This window comes from Crocodylus siamensis, chromosome 3, assembly GCF_052110815.1.
Source record: "Crocodylus siamensis isolate JL-2025a chromosome 3, ASM5211081v1, whole genome shotgun sequence".
NCBI lineage: Eukaryota > Metazoa > Chordata > Crocodylia > Crocodylidae > Crocodylus > Crocodylus siamensis.
In genome coordinates, this window is record NC_143397.1 from 256,485,207 (window position 1) to 256,503,149 (window position 17,943).

The 17,943-nt window shown below is 47.2% G+C and overlaps 1 protein-coding gene across 7 annotated transcripts in view; it reads right to left on the minus strand.

Annotated features, from left to right (window-relative positions):
- The window catches only part of TSNARE1 (t-SNARE domain containing 1), a 791,067-nt gene extending 776,324 nt beyond the window's left edge, over positions 1-14,743 (minus strand). Inside the window, exon 1 of one of the 7 annotated variants that reach the window (XM_090040739.1) lies at positions 14,642-14,743. The gene's annotated coding sequence lies outside the window, so the exon portion shown is untranslated. The remainder of the gene's footprint in view (positions 1-14,641) is intronic. The other 6 variants (XM_090040746.1, XM_090040740.1, XM_090040736.1 and 3 more) reach the window with 6 other exon arrangements.
- Between the last annotated feature and the right edge of the window lie 3,200 nt (positions 14,744-17,943).

Sequence of the window (17,943 nt, forward strand, 5' to 3'; positions counted from 1 at the left end):
GTGTTGAGTATTTTTCAATCATGTCATGTACTAGATGGTCTTCCTGTTGAGCTTTGATTGCCAGGTCAAGCAGTATTCCAGACCTTTTGATGTTATGAGGGGAAATTCCTGTCAAGATGAACATATTTTCCCATTCTGTGTATACTGGATAAGCACCATAGTGCAGAATTCAGGGCGCTGTCCAGTTTGCAGGTGTAGGTGCCATTTGTCCACACAGGGCAGCAGTAAGTTGATGTGTAAACCATGGCTAGCATAGTTGTTCTCAGGGTACAGAAGTCAGCTCCCCATGTTGTACCAGCTAGTTTCTTAATAGCTGCTGCCCTTGAGATTACCTTGTGCCTCAACTTCTCTAGGTGATGGCAGAAGGTTAGGCTTCTGTCTTCTTGAAAGGTAACTCTTTTCCCTCCACAACTCTTATCTTGATATTTGTGGCATAACTGTTTAAGTAAAAAAGTGCCAAGGTGATCTTCTGAATACTGAGCTTTAATCGCCACTATTTTTCATAGATTCATAGATTGTCAGGCTGAAAGGGACCTCGGACGATCATTGAGTCCAGCCCCCCTGCACCAAGCAGGAAAGAAAACTGGGGTCAGGTGACCCCAGTAAGATGACCGTCCAGTCTTCTCTTGAAGATTTCTAGGGTAGACGATTGTGCCACCTCTGCAGGGAACTTATTCCACAGTCTGGACACCCTAGCTGTGAAGAAGTTTTTCCTAATGTTGAACCTGAAATTGTCTTCTAGGAGTTTGTGACCATTACTCCTGGTTCTTCCCAAGAGTAGCCTGGTGAACAGTTGTTCACCGAGCCCTTGATGTACACCTCTGATGTAGCAGTAAGCTGCTACCAAGTCCCTTCTCAGCCTTCTCTTTTTCATGCTGAAGAGTCCCAGGTCCCTCAGCCTTTCCTCGTATGGCTTGCCGTGCAAGCTCTGATCATATGCATGGCCCTTCTCTGGACTCTCTCAAGCTTTACCACGTCCTTGAAATGCGGCACCCAGAATTGGACAGAGTTTTCCAGCTGTGGTCTCACCAAAACTGAGTAGAGTGGAAGAATCACTCCCTTAGTTTTGCTGGAGATGCACTCATTGATGCATAGCAGAGTATTATTTGCCCTGCCAGTTACAGCATTGCACTGCCGGCTCATGTTCACGGTAGGAAGTGATGAGTTTCATGTCATGGTTCAGTTTGGCCTCTATTGATGATGTTATTGCTGGCAGCAGCAAGTGCCAGGTTGTTTGCATACACGTATTTGGTCGATGTGGTGCTTACATAGTCTGCCGTGTAGATGTTAAACAGGGTGGGTGCTAGGACGGAGCCTCATGGTACTCCATTCCTGAGTCTCTTGTGACAACTTGTTTTTCCGCATGATGTACTCAAAATAAAGGATCAATTTGAGATCATCTCCATGATGAAGTTAACCAGATTTCTGTCTGTTAGCATGGTAAGTAGCTTATACCAAGCACCTGGGTGCCAGACCATGTTGTAGGCTGTTGTTAGGTCAACCAGAACCACTCCATCCTTTTCTTGATGTCAGTTGTAAGAGCTGCCACACGGTCAAGGGTTGATTGGTTTCTTCTGAAACCTCTTTGCTCATGCAACAGCCGTTGGTCAACAATTGGTGTGATCCAGTTCAGGCTCTAGTCTAGGAGTTTATAGACCACTGATAGATGCGGTATGGGTCTGTAAGCTCTTTGGGTCTGTCCAGTCTTTCCCTGGCTTCTGTATTGCAATGATGTTGGCCTTGCAAGATACCAAAAATCTGGCACAATAATGCATGCACGTTGACAGAAAGCTGCATAGCCAGTCTTGAGCTATAGGCCTGAGTTTGGTGAGGCATTCAGGAAGAGTGTGGTCAGGGCCAGCAGCTTTGTCTGTTTTAATGCAAGAACTGAAACAGTGAGCCCACAAGACATGAGCCTTTGTTCTCCAAGCTTACCTAGACAGTCACATAGCATCTTCATCACAGAAAGAACCTGGCTTAAAGGTCTATGAGGGCTGTGTACAAAACAGGGCTGTCTGACTTCAGGATCCCTGCAGATAACAGACTGAATGTCTGAATAAGGCAGCGGCTTTAAAGGAAAAAAGATGGGTTAATGGTGAAAGCAACTGAAGTCCTGAATTCAGCTCTGGAGAAGTATATTCTACCCTTTTCTGTGCCAGAGTTCCTCCATAGTCTTGGACTAGTCATTTAAAACAAACTTTCCAGAAGTGATCATTCATTGCGTGGTGTTTTTTTCTGGATATCCGACTTGAACCTCAGCGGTCTGATTAGCAGAAGTGTTGGCCACTCCAAATACAGATAAAGGGAATGGGGTTGAAACATGGAAAGTATCAGATGTTGCCATAACTTCTGAAAAACTTAGGCACGCACACACCAAAAATGAGTATAGAATTTGACCTTAATCTCTCTGTGCTTCAGATCTTCATATGTAAGAGAGAGAGATAATACTCCAACCTTTTGTAAGAGGAACCAGAGAATCATAGAAAAGGAAAGCAGGAAGGGACCTTCACCAGTCACCTTGTCCAATCATCTGGGAACATGCTAGAAATCAATTTATTAGTGCTGGTGAAACACCTCAGTGGCCAGCATCTTGGAAAGGCGCATAAGGAAAAATAATTCTGTATTGAAGATAAGCAAATTAGGCCTAGAGGCACGCACTAGAACAAGAAGGGTACAACAAAAACTGTTCCTTCAATGAGCACCATCCAGCTGATACACTGAATGAGACAGGGGTTGGGGCGGGGGGAACAGTATGTAATCATGTAATTAATGTGATTGTGTAATTAAAGGCTATATCATCATGAAGCTCAGTTGGTCTAATAAAAGATATCACATCTACTCAAAGAACCTTGCCTGCCTACATCATCATGAAGATGCACACAGGGGAGCCAATTAAGAAAGCATGGGTAATCTCAATTCCAGTGGGTCCTAACTTGTGAGTGCTTGACATCGCACCCTGAACACTCCTTTAATGCCGTTTTGCTGCATCTAATTGCAAATCAAGCCTTCCAAGAATGCATCTAATCATCTCATCTCCTGTCCTTTGTCACCAGCCCCCTGTGCTGCTTACTGCCTTCACCTTGCCACTTCACCTTTGGTAGCCACTGCTGCCTCTGAACTTTTTATTCCCTCGTTAATCCTGGCACTTGGGACCTGCCATGGGTCCCTGCTTTACCTGTGGCAGGTTAGGTCTTGTGTTGTGGCAGGGTCGACAGCAGTTTCATGAAGAGGTTAGATTATGGATTGTATAGGATGGTTTGGAGAGAGCTGATCCTGCCTTAGGCAAGGGATTGGACCAGCTGACCTCTGGGTGTCCTATCCAGCTCTGCTTCTCCATGACTTTATGATTCCCCTGAACCACTGCCAGGTGCCTTCATAGTCCTCTTGTGTACCCAGTAGTTCTGCCATGCTTTCCACCAGCAGCTTCCCATGCTACCCAGTCCATCCTCTTGCCTTAAGCAGGGAACGGATGTACACAGAAAAGCTACTTTTGCAAAAGGTATGATGTTCCTGAACAAGTTTAAACAAATCAGTGCAGAAATACCACCGATTCAATTAACTTTGTGCATCTTCTGAACTGAAACAAGCCTGAAAAGTGACTTTACATTTCTATGTTAATCCTTGGCTCTTTGACCTTTTTGTTTCTCGGACTGTTTCCCTCCATCTTCCCCGTGTGTCCAATACAGATGTGTAAGGGCTCTGAAGTGGGGCTATGTCTCATGCACTACATACACGTTGAAGCATTTGGCGAATGTATGTTTTGTGCAACATTTCCACTTCCTTTTGGAAAAAAGAAAACATTTTACAACTAATTAATTTGCACTTTTATTTAAGGGCAGGGTTGTAAAAAGAGCGTAAAAATAAACCCCTGAATAAATCATCATAGGGAGTCACGGGGAAAAAAAAGCTCTAAACAAAATGACATTTCACAGCAACACTGTCTGTGACTGGAAAGCACAGCAACATGGCAATATCACATCGCCGACACCTCATTCATGAGAAAGTTGGAAGACGGTGTCGGTTTATTTTTGTCTCTGGAAGACTCCCTCTCTGCCTCTCCAGGGGTAACTCTGCAACGTGCTTTCTATTTACACTGGAAATACTCATCTGGTTCAGACCAGGAGATCAGATCTTACCCCAGCGGTGAGTAGTTGCAGACACCCCCTAGCCACCTGCACTTACTAACCTGGGGAAGGTTTCTCCCTATCCCCTAGCATTTAAAAGCTTTTTATGATTCAAAGCATGAGGGTTTATAACTCTCCCCATCAGTCTTTTGACTCAAACGGTGCAGCGAACTAATAGCCAACGCACACCCAACATGGCCACTGCAGGGAACTTCTCTCTGCACCCTCTACACTAGGCAAATAATTTCAAAGAAAATGCAGAGAAATACACCAAATTCCTTACCTGCCTCATAATTATTTCAGCAAATAACTGAGAAGAGACATTCAAAAATACAGTCTCATCACAAGTCAAGCATTTGCATGAGGTGGAAAAGGAGTCAGAAATGAGAATGAACTTGAAGAAGAGGGTTTTAAAGAAAAGCAGATTTGCTGTTTTCTTTTTAATTAAACCAAAAGATAAGATCTAGTTAGTTTCATTATTCAAGATATAGAAACTAAAAAAAAAAAGGTAATGGATACTTTCCCATAAATGTCAGGTGCATTTAATCCTTTGCGTTCAAATCAAGCATCTTCAGCAACACAGGTAAGGAAAAAGTGTTAAAGTACAATTCCTATTTTGATAGTTTCTTTTTGAAAGAAGTACAATACTCTATTAAGACAGAAAAAGCAAAGTATTTTTAACACCAAGAAAATTGATTATTTAAATAAAACAGCTTATTTGCTCATTAGAAATATGTTTTGGTGAGGGTTTTTTGTTTTGGTGAGGGGTTTTTTTGCATATAATCATTTGTATGCAAAATGTGAAGTGGTGGAAATACTGATGATGTTGCATTGGACCTTCAAATCTTTCCCGGCATCACCACATGTTCCAGCTGAGACTATCTACAGCAGTTTCTTACCCAGGCTGTTATTTCCTATTTTCAGTGTTTGGAAACCACCTCCAACAAGAGGAGAAAATGGTGAAAAGGTAGCAACAGTGTAATGCAAACTCACAGGATCAAGTCCCGCAGTGCAAACAGATATTCTCAAAAGCACATAAGCACATGCTTAACTTAAATATGTGCTTAACTTCCACTAATTTCCACAAAACTTAGACACACATTTAAGTGTTTTCCAGGATAGGGACCTAGGCCTGTCAAGAAGACAACATGAGGAATTGACCAAACTAGTTTGGTAAATGTCTTGCAAACATTTACACCCTTGAGCTCAACAGACGTGTCTGCACGTTCAGTTAATGAGCTTTAGGTAATGTGCATTAAATCTAGTACCTCCAGGTACCTGTAAACAAGCACGGAGGCTGCTCTAATATGCTGAAATCCCAGTTCACTGGAGCAGATTCGATTAGTCGAGTCTGCTGAAGTATGGTAATTACCGCGCTCCAGCAGCCTCCTGCGTCTCATGTATCACACTTAAAAATGGCGGCAGGTGTGCTTGAACTAAAACTCCTTTGATGAGTTTTATATCCACTATCATTTTTAAGCGCGGAGGCACTGGTACATGAGACGCAGTGGCACTTTAATTAAAGCAGCGCTCAGAACTGCACTAATTAAAGCGCAGCCCTCCTCCCCACTCCCAGAGCATGTGTAAAAGTGCCTTCCGTTGTAAGGTGCTGGAAAAATACACATTAGCCTATTTTAACATGCATTAGCTAAAGAGCACTTTTTTGTGACACTTTAATGCGCATTAAAATAGGCTAACGCGCATTAAAGCACATGTAGAAATGCACCCACAAAGACTGCTAACTTAAGGTTCTGCACATGCATGTCTGAAGGATGGGGGCTCAATCTGAGATCTGATACACTCTGGGATCAGCGTTATGTAGCATATGGGTTGGCAATGGATGATGTCACTGCAGGATCAGGACTTCAGCAGTAAAATCCAGACATCTGCACAAAGTTCTCCCTACCTATTAAGACTCCACAGTTACATAAACTATATGGTGATGTGCCTGGAGGGAACCACCAACTTAGTCAATAGGAGGACACCTACTCACAAAAGTCCACCAAGGAAGAATTCATGGCAAGGTCAAGGACTATGACATATTCAAGCCTTAAGAAGCTATGACATAGCACGTAAGTGGCTCCCAGGGCCTTGTACAGAGCCCTGCAGCAAGGCAAGTCACACTCCAAAAAAAGCAGAAATGATTTAACAAGTTTTGTTTTAATCTGTGAAATCTCTGCAGATTTGCACATCCCTCTGCTGCGTAGGCAACCTATGGTACCAGTGCATGAGAACCCAAGTAAAAGCGACTCATCTGGTTTTGCTGAGTAAAGTGGAGAAAGTAAGAAAGCAGAAGGAAAAGTAAATTAGGTATTATTTTTAAAGTTCTTCCCTTTAAAGTTAAACCCTTCCCTTTAAAGTTAAACCCTTCCTCCAGTTTTTAGCTATCAAATGTGTTTATAACACAGGAAGGGAACTAAAACTACTTTTATCCTTTCTTTAAAAAAAAAATGTGAGGGGGGGGAATTAAATTCCTCCCCCCGCCCAAAGTGTTGCACTACATGCACAACCATTAAGATTCAGGAGATGGTTATTCCACTACCAAGGCACCAAATGGCAGCACGGTTGCTTTTTCAGGTACCATAAGAAATAAGTAGGCAAATCGGAGACTCCGAAGGAGAGCAACAAAAATAGAGTTAAGAAATTTGTGAAGAAAGGTTGAAAGAAGAGAGCTTGTCCAGTCTGGGAACAAAGACAACTAAGAGAGAACATGAAAAGTCTTGAAAAATGTTAAAGGTTGTTTTGAAAACGACCCCATTTATTTCTGTGTCCATTAGGCACAGGATAAAATGCAACTGGCTTCATCTGCAGCAAGGGAAATGCCAGATACCAGGAAAAGCCTAAGTTAATGTAACAACAATTAAGTGCTGGAGCAGCTTACATACAGAGGGTGGATAAATCAGAAGTTTCTAAGAACAGGCTGGACACACCTCTCTCAGGGTTGATGTGGGTTAGCGATTCCCAAAGCTTTTGGGGGTCACATACCCCCTTTGATGTGCTGCTAAGTATCCCTAGGCCTCCATGCATGAATACTACCATGTTATGCCACTACAATAACATTGAAATCTCTCCAACAACCAAAGAGATAGCAGAGTTGTTCTTTTTTCTTCCTTCTATTCTACTTATCTTTCTCTTTTGCTTTCCCATACTTTCCTCTCTCATGCTCTCTGGACATTGTGCACATACTGCCAGGGGCCTGGATACGCTAGTTTGAAAAACAGTGGGCCTGCCGCAGAGGAGGGGAACAGACTAGATCACCTTAAGGCCTTTCTTCCAGCTCTATCTTCCTGCCTCTTTCTACCGCTTGCAGCAGGAACTTGAAATTTTGGCAAGTAGACAGTCCCCATGTACTGCACAGTGCTTTTTGTGGCTTTCCAGAGAAAATCCATTCAGTTTTGGGCAAGAAATAAACTCAGATGGTCATTTTGCTGAAATTTAAGTGCTAGGTTTATTATAACCAGCTGAAGTTTTGGTGCTCTAGCTGGCCAACTTTTCAACTGTGCTAAACATATCTCTTCCTAGCGCACCATGCAACCCTGATCCTCATCCGAGACCTTTTGAGCCAATTAAGTGTAATGTGCTGAGGACAAGGAAACCAGTTCAGCCTTCACTGTTAATTAGTGCCCTTCACAACCCTTTTAGATAAGCAAGGCTGAATACCTACTAGCAATAATACCCAGACCTGTAATGTAGAAGCTCCAAAGCATCATGCATTTGAACATCCTGCCCCATGAAAAATATGCCAGATCTACAAGCTTAGAAATGCCATATAATAGCGTTGATTGTGTATTTTTAGCATGCACTCAACATCAGGCATCCTCTTTTTGTAGCTGGTCCACAGGAGGTAACTGGCTGCGGGAATAGGCTATCTGACTTAACTCAAGCAGAAGATGTCTGTGTTGGGATGAGGGAAGTCGATAGCTCAGTGCTACCTTTGGGAGCAGCTACTGCCCCGTTCCACAAAAAAAGAAGTAGCTTTGGATTTCTCTTTTAAAAGAAAGCCCCCACCATTACACGGATACAGAAAAGAGAACCATTAAAGCACTTGGGCAACCTCTGGCTTCTTTTAATTCTTGAAAGCTTAATGGCATTCTTCTAACACACCTTTTCATGTATATGTAACTCCACCTCCCAGGGCAACCACATGCTAAACAAGTAAGGGCTGGATGAATGAACTAAGGTGGACACAAAACTAGTTAGATCATCAGGCTCAGAGGGTAGTAGTCAATGGCTCAATATCTCAGTGGCAGTATCAAGAGGAGTGCCCCAGGGGTCAGTCCTGGGACTGGTTTTGTTCAATATTTTCAGCAATGACCTGGATGATGGTGCAGAGTGCACCCTCAGCAAGTCTGCAAATGACACCAAGCTGCGGGGATGAATAAAATGCTGGAGAGTAGGGTTAGGATTCAGAGTGACCTCAACAAATTGGAGGATTGGGCCAAAAGAAATCTCACAAGGTTCAATAAGGACAAGTGCAAAGTCCTGCATTTAGGAGGGAGCAACCAATGCAAGCTGGGGGCTGACTGGCTGGGCAGCCAGCTCTGCAGAAAAGAGCCTGGGGGGACAGTGGACAAGAAGCTGAACAGGAGCCGGCAGCGTGTCCTTGGTGCCAAGAAGGCAACCGGCATCCTGAGCTGCTTTGGTAGGAGCATTGCCAGCAGATCGAGGGCAGCGATTCTTCCCCTCTGTTCAGCACGGGGGAGGCCACATCTGGAGTCCCGTGTCCAGCTGTGGGCCCCCCATGACAGAAAGGATATGGACAAGTTGGAAAGTCCAGCAGAGGGCAAAAAAAAAAAATGGTTCAGGGGCTGGAGAACAGGACGTCTGAGGGGAGGCTGGGGGAACTGGGCTTATTCAGTCTGCAGAAGAGAAGACTGAGGGGGATTGAATAGCAGCCTTTACCTCGCTGCAGGGGGGTTGCACAGAGGATGGAGCTGGGCTGGTCTCAGTGCGGGGCAGACAACAGGACAAGGAGCAATGGGCTCAAGCTGCAGCAAGGGAAATGTAAGTCAGATATTAGGAAAAGCTCTCACAAAGAGGGTAGTAAAACACTGGAACAGGTTACTTAGAGAGGCTATGGACTCTCTATCCTTGGACGTTTTCAAGACCCAGCTGGGCAACAAATCCTTGGCTGGGATGATGTGGTTGGGGCTGGTCCTGCTTTGAGCAGAGGGTTGAACTAGATGTGACCTCCTGAGGTCCCTTCCAGCCTTCATTCTCTATAATTCTATGCAGCAAAAAAACACCCATCTTTCAAGCTGTACAGGTTCCTTTCTACAGTTGTGACAAACTCCCAAGGGCTTGAGTGCGAGTTTTGTCCACAGCCTTCAGAGACAAACAGACAAGTACAGGCTCAGGCTCAGTCCCTGCCTAACTGTCCCTTGCCCACCGCTGTGCAAGGAAGGACATAAGCACTGTAAGTGGATGCTAAAGAGACCGCTGGGATGGGTTCCCAATCCTTCTTTTGGCCTTTACCTTTCTGCCAATTCATAACTTATATTAAACATTTTCACTACAGCCTCTTAGTTGGCTCCAACCTGACAAGGATGACAACTCCAAAGCAGACCCCTTCCTCCAGTGTAAAATAAAGACCCAATCCTGAGTGACATGCACGTGGTGCCTCACTTACGCCACTGGGCTTTGCATGACCTGTGAAAAGTAACATGCAGGCTTTGGGCCCAGCCCTGTTCTATGTTTAGATGGCATCTGTATTTGTTCTGAAAATGAGCAAGCCTTTGAAGACATGGCCCCTGCTCACAATCATTTCAGACATGGCATGGTGAGGAGTTAAGGGAGCAGAGTTAGTTAAGGAAGCACAAGTCTCCAGCAGAGCTAAGTTAGTTTTGTCAGACACTAGTCTCTGCACTTCCAGTAAATCCAGTGTGGTTTCTTTTATGTGTACATCCACTCAGCATAGATAGGTAGCATAGTAAGGTTTGGGGCTTTGGGAAGGAACAGTGTGACACGTGTCACATGGTTAACAGGAAGAGAGAGGGCAGTCTGTGCATCAGTGGCATCATGGAAAAGCTACAGGGATCAGAGCAGGAGATGAAAGCAAAAGGGACTCAAGATTGAAGTCAGTGACTGAGCAAAAGGGAAATGAGATGAAAGGTCAGAGACATCAGCTGGGGCTGAGTCATCATGAATTTAAGTGACTGGTACTATCAGTTTGCCGTCCTGAATGCTGCAACAATCCAATAAAAAGCTACAGAGGTATAATGTGGTACTTCCCACCCCCACTGCTCACAAAATTACCTGCTTAGACAACAAGGGCAATTCCAGGGTAACTGTGTTTTTAAAAGCATGAACCTTACCTCTATCACTACCACTTGATAATTTTGTGTTTAAAAATACCCCATAGAATAAGAACAGAAACATCAAATCTAACTCACTGTGTTAGACCTGGAGCACACAATTCCATGCCTGCTTAACTTTAAAAATGCAGGTAAGTCCTATATTCAAGTTTAGCATATGCATATATACAGACCTGCAGCATGAACATTGCTTTTCATGCTTCATTCAGCTTAAACAACAAAAAAAACACCAGACAGTTTAACTTTTGAGTTCCAAGTGCTAGACCACTGCTGCAATATTGGGGTTGCACGTGCTTCAAATGAACATTTAAAATGCAGATGACATATGGTTTTCAGTGGCTGTTCCATATATTTTTAGAAGCATGAAAACACTCTATTAGATTTTATACACACTTTATTTTGTTTTATAAACCAAGACATACAGCTGGCACCTAATTTTCCTGGCAGAGTCCATTTAATCGCTTCATTTTTGCTCAGTACTTACTTGCACTCTGAATCCGTTTTGCGTGTTTAAGAAAACTTTTAGGCGGCGGGAAGTTTAAAAATACACAGCTAGTGAGCATTACTACAGAGCTGCAATTCTCACGGGGATGCTGGGAGATCCTCTGAAGCGTGAAGGTTGGAGGAAATAAGAAGGTGTGAGAAGACAAACAGATAAGTGCAGGCTCAGGCTCAGTCCCTGCCTGGCCGATCCCCGCCCTGTCTGCAAGGCAGGGTAAAAGCACTATAAATCCGGCTTTGAAATGGGGTGTCCCAAGTCTTCTGAAGGGTGCACTGAATCTAAAAAGGTGGAGAACCATTACTGCAGAGTCATTCAAAGCACATTTGGGAAAGGCTGCAAGTATTTTGTTTAACTTGATACATCATATTTACGCAAATCCAAGACAACACTGAATTTAAGGACCTGCCCCCCAATTGGATTCTAGACATGGGCAATTTATATATTTGTTACAACTTTCTATGTCTAGAATCTAATTTTTGAAGAGCTGTCTTACATTTGTCCCCTCCGACCAGTGCAGCAGGGCAAGCAGCAACAGTGGGCCAGGAAGCAGGGGAATGAAGTGACTCGACCCCTGTATCTTGCCACCCGTCCCCCATCACCACTGCTGCCTGCATGCCCCACGCCTGCCCCTGCAGCGCCTGTACCACCTGCTGCCTGGACCTCTGTACCCTCCCACCCTGCCATTGCTTACCTTCCTCTAGCAGCTCCAGCTCCTGCTGGGGGCCCACTCGGAGGCTGGGACCACAGAGCATGTGCTGCTTTCAGCTCTAGTCCAGCTGCACAGCAACTGTTGTAGTGGCAGGAGCTTCAACCATGGACCCAAGACCAGGGCCAGAACTGCTGCCACCACTGGGTAGCCAGGCTGGGGCTAGAGGCAACACATACTCCGTGCTCCCTGCCCCAGCCAGACCTGGACCTGCAGACGGAAGGAATCGGGGCAGCAGAGGCTGAGGAGGGCAGGTAGCAGAGGGGGCAGTAGCTGTGACTCTAACCCCAACCTCAGGCCCAGAGTCACTCAGAGGTGCAACCCCTCTCCCACTTGTACTTTATTCCAAGACAAGTTGTTCCCCCTGACCCATGTTGAAAGGAGGGGGGGAGAACAAACTCATCTTAGATTTGAGTAAATATCACATTTGCTACAAGCATTACTAAAAAGATTTCATATTGGCTCAGTTATTGGCAGTAAATGGTACCTCAGAAACATGCCTTGTGATATTAGATGCTGGATATTATCACTGCATAATCCACAACTAACAGTATAAGCACGGAAAACTTTTTATTTAAATAATAAGAGGGCCGGGACTGAATACCATCAGAAGGTGCTACATCCGAGCTGTGACCGCATGAGAAACAGGCCTAGAACATGCCACGATAGATGATATTTTCAGGTAGGAGAAAAATAAATGTTCAGTTACTCTGGGAGAACACCAAACATTTCCCCAAACCCATTATGAGCCAGCTCATGCAGTTGGTAGCATGGGAACACTGTCATGTGGAAAGGTAAGAGAGAAAGGAGCTCACTGATTAGCACATACAGATGGAAGTGCCCCCTAGAAGTTGAAAGTAAAGTTTTTCCCTCTTAGATGTGGCCAGTTGCACCCCAAGAACGGCTCACTGACACGTGCACCGCCCACCCTCTGTAGGGGCCCTATACTACGAGCCCAAGCAGCTGACCCAACTATGTGTGCATCATACCAGAGGATCCTACAGGTATTCATCCTGTGACATCTCCCCCCATCCTCCCTGCATACACAGTCTAGCGAGACTGCTCCGGTCTGCACAGGAATCCCCTCCACGTGGAGCAGCCTTTTGAGTCTTAAACCACAAGATCCTCTAAAGGGTGCCACAGGAACTGTAAGGAGATAAGCAGATAAGGGCCGGCTGAGACTCAACGTGCCTGGCAGGTCCCTGCCCCCACTTCAGGTAGGTCAGCACTGTAATCAAGAAGTCCGTTGTTTAAACGGGGTGCCGCTCCATTCACAGAAGTTACGGGGAGGTGCCTGGAGTCTAAAAAGTGGGCCCTCGAGTCTAAAAAGACCGAGACCGCTGCCATGGACCCTCGTGCCAGCTCTCTCCTGCTGCAAAGAGCAGCCGAAGGGAGCTCAAGTCAGGGCACAAACGTCCTCCCCAGCTCCCCAGGGACATCCCTGTCCCTGGCAAGGTACCCTCTTCTGTGGCTCCATAGGTGAGAAATGCCCACTCTGTCTCTTCAGCAGACCCACCACTGTCACACACACACTCCCCACATTCATAACCCTTTGGGCAGAAGACCCTGGCTCCCAGATTCACCCCTCACCTCTGTAGGAAAGATTTCCCGGACACACGCGTGGGGGAGCCTGGAAGGGACCTACAGAGGTGATCTAGCCCAACCCCCTGCCTGATGCAGGATCATCCCGAACCAAACCATCCTGTACAAATGCACAATCCAAACTCCTAGCAAAACTGATGTCAACCCTGACACAACACAAGACGCAGGACCTGAACCTGCCACAAGTAAAGCGTCCTGCTTCTGTAACAGGTTGTTAATACATGATTCAGAAATCCCCGGAGAGGCCGTGGCCCCTGCTCAATTGGAAAGCAATCCCCTCGCCTCCCCAGTCCACACCAGTCGGACCGCGGGGTTAAATTACTTCCTGACCCCAATGCAGCATCGGTCTGACCCTGAGCAGGGGGGCAAGTGACTCTAACCGGGAACCTCCAACTTTGGACCCAGTGGGAGCACACCCCAGTCAAAGTCAACCCCTTGGAAGGAGGCTTAAAAACACGCTGACATGTAGCAGGAAGGGGGGCAGGAAGCAACCAGAGGAGCCCAGAAGCCTGGGGCGTCCCCACAGCAGAACAGAGACGTCCTACGCCCAGATCACCCCTGCCAGGGGCTGCCCAGATAGAGAGGCCTCCCCAGCCCGGGCATCTACCACTGCCCCTGCCCCGACCCCGGAGCTCTTCACCCCCAGCACACTGCTGGGAAGCACCCTCTCACACACACACACACACCCAGCGCGCGCACACCCACACACAACCACAGTGCAGGGAACGAACCCCCAACGCCGCTCTGCAGAGGACCCCCCCGGCTCCAGGGTGCAGGTACCGCTCATGGGGAAAGGCCCAAAGCACCCCGCCACTCGCACCCACACACCCAGCCCGTGTTCCCATGACACTATCACACGCGCACACACGCAGCCTGAGTGGCAAAGTCCCATGGGGCCCCACCCCTCACTCACACCCAGTCTGCCCATGTTCCCATAAGGCTATCACACGCACATAAAAATCACACGCTACCACTATCACATGCACACACACACTCACCATCACACGCACACAAGATCACACACGTACACACACACAATCACTCAAAATCACACGCACTATCACAAACTCACTACTACACACACTGGCACAAGATCATACGCACTATCACACAATCACATGCACACACTCACTATCACACACGAAATCACAAAGACCACACGCACTACCACACATGAAATCACACGCACTGTCAGGCAGTCACGCACACACACGCACTATCACATTATCACAGGCACTATCACACGCACACAAGATCACGCGCACCCCCCGCACGGGGAAAGCCCCAAGTGCCCCCCGCCCCCATGCAGCCCGCGTCCCCATGACACGATCGCGTGCGCACACACAGACACGCGCGCGCACACACACGGGGGGGGGGGGCTGGCCGTGCTCACCTGCCTGAGTGCGCGGGTTGCGAGGCGGCTGCGCCGTGCGGGCAGCACCCAAACATCACGTGACCACGCGGCCCCGCCCTAACCACGTGCTCCCCCTCCTCAGGTGCCGGCCGCGGGACTACAGCTCCCAGCCTGCATCGCGCTGCCGCTTCCGCCGGTCAGGGGCGGGGGGGTTGCCCAGGCAACGGGATGCGGCCTTGCTTTGGCGCCGGGCCTGGGCCCAGCTGAGCCTCGTGCCCCAGTCTGCAGGCCCCACCTCTTCCCTCAGCAGCCGCCGCAGCTGCGGGCTGCAAACAGAGCATGTCCAGCGCATGTCCAGGCTCTAATGAGAAAAAAAAAAAAAAGTGGGCATTTTCATCCTCATACGACAAGACAGACATGGGATTCGTATGGGGGGTCCTCAAGTTTCTGCAGTACTGACAAATTTCATGAAAATCCCCTTCCGCCAGGAGTCATGTTTAATCCTGCGGGAGCTCGGAGAATGGACCCCGCTTCGCATGTCCTAATGCGGCGCCGCTCCGCACGCTCCTGCTGACCTTCCCACTGTCGCGTTCCCCAGGACCTCCTGCTCCACCGCTTCACGCCCCTCGCCAGCGGGCGATCTCCAAGAACACGGTGCTGGCGGGGAGATCCATCGCCTGGGCCCTCGTCTGTCATGTCTCGGGGCAGAGTTTCGCTGGGCGGCCTCGACGGGCTCCTCGGATGTCTTTGAGGGCCGGCGTCCTGCCTTGGTGGGGAGGCTCATTTTGAACCTATCACCCTCGTGTCTTGAGTTATTTTCCATAATTGCTTGATGTGCATTGAGCCCTTCCCCCATATTAAGGTCTTGCACTTGACTGGGTCATGTTCCCATCATCAAATCGCCCCTTCTCTCAGACTGGACAACAGGGAGGTTGAAGTATTCGCCCCTAACAGGGACTTTTCCAGCTTGTTTTTTTATTAGGTACATCACAGCATTTGCACTGAAGAAGTCCTGGCTGGTGTTGCAGGAGTGAGTGAGTTATAAAAGGAGAGATTTTTTCTTGATAGGGCCTTTAAATGACATTGCATTTTAACAAGGGGCTGACAAGCCAGAAATGTAATGATGCACAGATAGCCCTGCCAAAAAAACAAGTTTCAAAAGGGCTTGGGGGCCACCTAAGCTTCCATAAACTTGGAGGTTTTACGGTGCCGAACCACAATCAGAGCCATTCCCTTGATCTCTTGCTGCATTGGTAAATCATTTATTGGTGCGGCCTTTATACCATGTCCCTTAGGAAAAGGGCTATAAAAATGCATTGATAACAAATTACAGCCTTCCCACTCACAGTCTGCAAACTCCACTGACTACAGTATTTGGTGTGTGCAATTTTTGCTGCTATTTTCCCCTACAAAAATGAATATAGACTGGGACTCAACGCCAATGCACAGAATTCAAGCCAGGCTGATCATTTTTGTAACAGGCACCGTTTACTTCTCATTGGAGCCCTGTGAGAATAAATGGAGGGCGAGGGGAAGTGCGATAATCACGCTTCTTGCTGTACAAGTACAAATACAGACGTGGCGGGCCGGCTGGCAGGGACCTGGCCCAGGGGTTTTGAAGGGGCAAAAGATGATTGGAGGACTTGGGATTCCGTTTCCGCACCAATCAGGCCCCAGAGACTCACCCCCCTGTGTCCCGATTGGCCCCTTGGGTCACCTGGAGGGGGATAAAAGAGGCAGCATCAGCTGACTCAGGGGAGAGACCAGTGAGGGACAGCAGGGAAGGAGCTTCATAGAGCTGAGCCAGTAGGGCATGAGCAATGCCCCAGAAGAGCCTGAAAGAGCAGGGCCTGCAGACAGCAGTGGGACCCTCCGCAGTGTGGCCAGCAGGAGAGGCTCCCCACTGAGCTCCAGGATCCCCTGGGAGAGGCTGCAGCCAGCAGGAGAGGCTCCCCCGCTCCAGCAAGGATCTGAGCAGCGACCTGAGGGGTTCCTAGCCCTGCTTCCAGCTCCTGCATTCAGAGGCTAGGCAGCTTGACATAAGGCCGGGCTCCAAAAAGGTCAAGACCCCTCACAGGTTGGAGCCCTGCTACCAGTAGTGGCTGTGTGGTAGTGTTCATACATACTGCATGAGCGCTCTCGGTTCAAATCCTAGCTGAGGTGACTTGCAGTGAATGAGATAACAAGAAACACAAATCTTGCAGTAGGAAGGTTCCATTGTGTTTTCTCCCCCTCCAGGTACCAAGGCCTTGTGTTTCCTTGTCATTTTGCATTTTGTGCCTTTTTTTATATTTCACCAACCCATATTGTTTGTTCTGCTGTTTGTGTTTTATATTTTGTTGACCCTGTCTTCTGTCAATGATTGTAAGTGTCTAACCTTTGTTGAATCCTGCCCCCTCGGGGCATTGTAGTGTCCACTATACCCTCTGATTTATGCCTGTTATGTTCCCAGTATTAAAAGGTATATGATTAAGTCCCTATTGGTGGCCTGGCTGTGCTCTATAGGGGAGGGGAGTCCCTACACCTCCCACAACGCTTGTGAACCTGCTTTGATCCCTTCAGTTGGAGAGAGGGTACCTCTTGGAGTACTGCCTGGGTTACACATAAAACCCACACAAAACATCAGAGAAATGAAACCATGAGGCTTACAGCAAGACAAAAATCACATGATTGCCTTGATTTGCCGCTTGCTGCTTCGGTGTTCTGTTCTGGAGGAAATGCTTCTTAATAAGTAATTATGTTTATTAATCCAGTCATGCTCCACACACTCTTACATTGCTTCTCTTCCAAGGATTTCAGTAGTCTGCAGGCTTTGATACTGCTTGTTCTTGGTAGATGACCGACACTTACTGATCTATTGTTTTCAAGACGAGCGAGGCAAGCCCACCGGGCTTTATTGTGGAAGCAAGTCCTTTGCATAAGCAATCAAAAATGAGAACCTTGTATGCCTCTGTTTAAGATGACATATGTATCACAAGGGATAAACAGAATTAATTGCTCATTCATCCCATCCACATACATGCTAGCATTTGTGTGTTTGAGCAGCATCCAATCTGTATGGTGGTTAAACAGCATTCCCATGATGTGGCTCTTTAACAAGAGGGCAGAGAACTCCACTGCTTTCATGTTAGATTGGGATTAGCAATAGCAGGAGAATGAGCAAGGTCTTGCCTCTACAAAAGGGCACTCTAAAAAGTCGACGCGACGCCTGCTGAAGGGGTGAAGCTAACTTACACCAAATCCCCGTGTGGATGTTCCCATTCAGGAGTAAAGTGGATTTAGTTCACAGATAGGTGACACAATCCAAGGGATTTCTTGCCAGCTAATAAAAAGTGTCACAC